Raw genomic sequence first — 6,000 nt, 5'->3', positions numbered from 1 at the left:
TTAATGGTTGGTTTGGTAATGGCACATGAAGTGCATGATCTAATGTACTTCCCAACATCTTGAAGAAGGTTCGGCCAATAAAAACAATGCTGCAATACTGCCAATGTTTTCACCACTTTGAAATGTCCATACCTGACTGTAGTGCACCTCCCAAATCATCTTGGCACGCTCACTTGAAGGAACAAAGATGTGTCCTAGGTGGCATAACAGTGCATCCTGCAGGTGAAAATTTGGAACTTTCTTACCTTCCGATAGTGTCTAGTATGTGCTACTAAATTCTGGTTCAATCTTGTAAAGATGAAGCCACCTCGAAGTTTGATGCCCACAGGAGTCGAGCATAATGATTAGTGCCATGACTGGTAGTCAAATGACGAAGTTTGCAACATTATTGGTGTTTCCCTTCTTGTACTTAATGTTCAAATGGAATTGTTGCAGGTATGTGGACCATTTCTGATGGTGATCGTTCTGCAACTTCCCTTGTGTCTGTATGAACTGCAGGGGTCGGTGGTCTGTGTGGATGATTATTTCCTTCCCCATAATGTAATGCTTCCATTGATGGTAGGTCTGCATAATGGAATACATTTATTTGTCATAGGTGGGATACTTTCAGATTGTGTTTGAAAGTGTCTCACTGTGGTAATCCATTGGATGCCCTTGCTGAGTAAGAACTACACCAATAGCATAGTCAAAGGCATCTGTCTCAATCTCAAATGGTTGTTGCAGGTCTGGTAATGTGAGTACTGGTGCAGAGCAGAGGCGATGCTTCAACTCAAAAAACTCCTTCTGTTGGGTTTCAGACCAAAAGAAATTTTCTTTCGCTCCCCCATTGGTGACTTGACTTAAAGGCCAAGTGATATGAGAGAACCCCAACACGAACCTGTGGTAGAAATTGGTAAGACCCAAAAATTTGTGGAGCTCTGTTAGAGTGGTTGGGGCTGGCTAATCCCGCATGAATTGTATCTTGGTTCGGTCCATATGCACACCTTTCTCATTCATGATGTACCCCAAATATTGAACCTGGGTCACGCCAAAAGTGCATTTCTCCAAATTGGCACAAATCTTGTGTTGTTGCAAGGTTTTGAGGACCTATCTAATATGGTGGAGAAGCTCTTCCCAACTTTGGATGAAGATCAAAATTTCATTTAAATAAACCACCATGAATGCATTGGTGAAGGTCGCAAGACGTCATCCATCAATCTCATGAAGGTTGTAGGGGAATTCTTCAACCTGAAAGGCATGACCAACCACTTGAAAAGGCCCTCCTTGGATTTGAAGGTAGTATTCTACACATCGGAGGGTTCGATAGGGACCCAGTGATAACCAGACTTCAAGTCAATCTTGCTTAAATATTTCGGCCCCTTGAGCTGGCCGAGAAGGTCATAAATTCAGGGGATTGGGTGCCTATTCTAGACAATGATCTTGTTCAGCACCCAATACTCAATACAGAGTCTCCAGGTCCTGTCCTTCTTCTGTACCTATATAATCGGGCTCCCACAGGGTGATGAGCTTGGAATGATGTGCCCTTTCTGCAACAGTTCTTGAATTTGCTTCTTGATCTCATCATTCTCCATAAAAGAGTGTCGATAGATCAGTCCATTGGGTAGCAGTGTGCCCGAGGTCATATCAATGGAGGCTTGCCCTAACAATGCAAAGGTAACCTTGTAGAGGGCAACCAAATATCCTTGTACTCCTCCATGAACCTGTCCATCTGTTGCTTTTGTGCAAAGGAGTCCTGTATGGAAGTCGTGGCCACAATCTTCTTCTTGCCCTAAGGGAAAATCATAAGGAAAATAAATTCCCTGGTTTGTGAAATGATCTTATTGCATTTATTTGCAAAGATCAAAGAGATGGCAGTAGGCGGGGCTACCTTTGGTATCCTACACAAGTTATTTCCCAAAATAACAATCACAGAGTGAGGTCTAGACTCATATACAACATGTCACTTCCATAAGTATGGTTGTCCTAATAATACATCACAAACTTAAATATGAGCAACATCACACAATACCTCATCCATGAATGGCTTGATTCTGTAGGGAAGGCGACGCTGCTGGCTGACACGAAGATCTATTCCTTGGTGGAGCCATTCGATGGTGTATGACTGTGGATGTGGTATAGTTGGTAGGTCCAACTGCTTCATGACCTCTGCAGAAATGAGGTTATTTTGTCTCCTGTTGTCAACAATGAACTACGGTAGAGAACCCTTCACCCACATCTGTGAGTGGAAGAGGTGTCCCCCATCCTTTGGATCTTCAAGATCATTCTTCTGGATCTTGGTGGTGGCCATGGTGGCATTGGGCTCTACGTCAATGGTCTACCTCGCTTTTTCATTCCCCTTGTCCAGTTCTAACTTAGAGTCAGAACATGCGTCTAATTCAGAAGCCTTCAGCTCGGTCACTAGTGATTTCTTGGCCTGACATTCACTTGTATTGTGAGTGGAGCTCTTATGGAACTCACATCATTTTCCTGTATCCTTCTTTATCTTCGTGGTGTTCTTCTTTGCTTACAGCTTTGGCGGGTTGTCGTGGGGTCACCCCGCCTTGGCTTTGTCCTTTTCTCTATGATTTGGGGGTGCCTTTCCCTTTATTTGGATTTGCAGATCCAAAGTATCACTTATTATATTTAAACTTCTACTCAATCTTGACAATGTATCGGTACACCGTGTCGAGCGAAGAGATGTCCAGGAACTCCATTTCATCCTGGATGTACCTATGTATATAGTTGTGGTATTTGAGTACCAAATTTCGCTCAGAATCCTTGATACCCAACTTCGTGCGAAGAGTATGAAAAACATTGGTAAAATTCGGTATATCTTTGTCCTTTCCTTGCCACAACATGGTCCACTTTATGTATTTATCCTCATAGCTCTCGATAGGGTAGTACTACTCCTTTATGGCATCCTGAAATGAATTCCAAGTGGGTGTGGCTAAAAATAGTGATGGTGTATTTTCATCCTTCTTTTCACTATAGGTTTCCCACCATTCCTTTGACATGGGGATAAACTTTGAGAAGTGCAAAAGTAATCTTTTCCAGGCTGGAAAAGTCATGAATGGAAAGCATCCTTCTAGAAGATTTAACCATTTATATACGACGCCCGCATCTATCTATCCTTCAAATATGGGGATGGAAAAGTTAAATTGTACCTTAAAGGGTGTGGTGCTTCCAGAGTAGCTGCTTGAAGAAGATGTGTCGCCTTTAAGTAGCCGCTGAAGGATCTGGGCAAATTTTTCCATCATCGCATTCTTCTGTCACTCTAGGGATTCTTCGAGCAAGATTTTGAAAGGATATCCTACCCCCTCAGCTTTCTTCTCTTCCGCCATGGGAGGTCGTTGGGATTTGCAAGTCTGTTCTTGCAAAGTTTCGACAAATTCGAGCCCTAACTCCTTATATCCTGACCTCGTTTGGGACATGCAAAGAAAAGCAAAGGAAGAGTAGATCGCTTTGATACCACTGGCCTGAACTTAAATAGGAATGAAAAAAATTACATATATAACCATAAATACATAGATGCAACATAAATAACACTTCATTTTATTAATATCAAATACTGAAATATGCTTACAAACAAAATGGAAATAAACTAGCTCGGGCGATTGTTGGGGTTTCAAAATGTCATGCAAATATCACTCATTACCATACATTTTTCACCTATGCTTCCATTATATCACTTACTATTCACCACCTTGTCACTCCATTTTCCTTATTATTCACCATTAATGGGCTTCATTTATATTTTCCAAATATTATTTATTTTTAAGCATTTTTGAGAGAAATTCTTGATTAAACATTAGAAAATAATATATTTTACTTTATATATGAAAAGTGGGTTGTTTTTGTGACATGTGTAGGTGCCAAGGAAGCTTCCAAGACACCTTTATGTGGCCTTGAAGGATCAAATTCGAATTTGAAGAGATAAACCTCATGGAGAAGATGATGATCTCATGGAGAAGATCAAGGACAAAAGGGGGTTATGTGTCTAGATGGTTGAGAGATGTATGGAACTAAAAGAGAGATTAGTGGATGATCATTATGAGTTTGTTACTCATCCCATTGTATAAATAGGAGTACAATCTCCTCCATTTGTAATCTGAGATTGTTGAAGTTTTGTAATGTTGAAGTTTTTGTAAATCTTAGAATCTTGAAGTTTTTGTAATGGAGATTTTGGAATAAAGGATCATACCTCAATTTTTCTTCTACATTTGAGTCTCCATTGAAGTGGTGTGCTTGTGGAGTTATGGAGGGCCCCCATGGCCTCACTTGCATGCTTATTTGTTTATTTTAGGTATAATTTGTTTTATGTTTTTTTGTTTGATTTCAGATTTCAAGTTTTATTAAATGTTCTAATATTGGAAGGATCCTATTTGAAAGTGTTTTTGTAAAAGAACCATAAGATCTCATACAATGATTAGATCTAGGTTTACTTCATTTCAGCTTTTAAGTTTTTATTAGATGATCTAATTTTGGAGGAGATCTTGTAGAATATGTTCTTGTAAGAGAATCATAGATCTCAAACAATTGTTGGATCTAGGTTTAATTAGTTATTGAAAGAGATCTTAATGAATATGTTCTTGTCAGGGGACTTTAAGATCTTGGACAAGTTAGGAATCTTTCTAGATCTATATATTTTAGATAGGCACTTCTAAGTTTACCTTCCCGGGTTGACATTAAATTAAGCTCTAATTGACATCATCAATTGGAACCAAACATTTTGGCGCCGTTTCCGAGGAAGTGCAACTAAAAGGATTTAGTAATTATTTTATGCATTTGTTTTTAATGGGCTAATTTGTGGAACTTGGTGACAACAGGTTCATAAAGGAGTTCAACGTTTGGAGCATTTTTTATTTTCATACATAGTTAATTTAAATTCAGTTTTTATTTTAAAACCCCCCATTTCTCACTAATCCATCTACGGATGAGGACTTTGACAATGTTGAACAGGTACTTCTTGGAGAGCAAGGACAATCACCTTGAGCCAACTCTAAGACAAGATTCTCACATACTTGTAAAACATAACGTAGAATTTTTAAATCTTGATGTGAGCATGTTCGAATTTTTAGTCCGTAGATGGCTTCATTGGAAGCATTCTTTTACTTAGAAAATAAAATATCTTTTAAATTAATGTAGAATAGATTAGGAAAATAAAAATGAGATCTCATTAGAAGTCATTATCATTAGAAGTGTTTAGTCTTGTTTTTAAAAAATAAGTCATCATGAATAAATTCAGCGGCACATATTTGCATCTCTATGTCTTGTTTCTATATCACGGGTGAGCTAGGAGCCTGATTATTGGAAAGATTTGTCTTCCGAGAGTCTAAATGCCCCGCGACATTGCAGAAAGAGTATAGATAATGCAAGGTTTTGTCACAAATCTTAATTGTGTTTTATCCATCCACGCTAACCTTCATAAATAAAAAAATCAAGAGATTAGTATGCTCTCTTCCTGTGCTTCGTGCGATAAGGAAGATCAGAAAATCTATTGATTTATTTCAAATAAAAATACTTTTACTGGAAAATTGATTTGCGATATGACAATAAAGAATTTTGCAAATGAGTGGAAATCATCTTTAAAAAAAAAAACCATTTTAGATAAAACTTAGTTTTTTTAAGTTTTAGTTTTATAAAAAAAATTAAATTCACATAATAATAATAATATATATATATATATATATATATATATATATATATATATATATATATATATTAAAAATGATATATATTATTATTATTAATAAAAAAAATTCTTTTGAAAACTAACCATTTTTTAGAAATAGGATTCGAATTCATTTTTTTTTTAGATTTTAGTTTAAAAGAAAAAAACCAACAAACTCATTTAAAAAAAAAATTCACAATAAAACAAAACATTAATAAATAAAATAATGAAATACAAACCATAAAAAGATTGCAAAACATTAAAAACAAATTAAAAAAAAAAAAACAAAACAAAAAAAGTCATATATATTAAACAAAACAATAAAACACATTAAAAAAAAACCAATACAT

The sequence above is a fragment of the Pinus tabuliformis genome, chromosome 2_1 (genome assembly GCF_031772625.1).
Source record: "Pinus tabuliformis cultivar Carrire ecotype Pingquan chromosome 2_1, CPIR1, whole genome shotgun sequence".
NCBI lineage: Eukaryota > Viridiplantae > Streptophyta > Pinopsida > Pinales > Pinaceae > Pinus > Pinus tabuliformis.
This window is presented reverse-complemented; position numbering follows the sequence as displayed.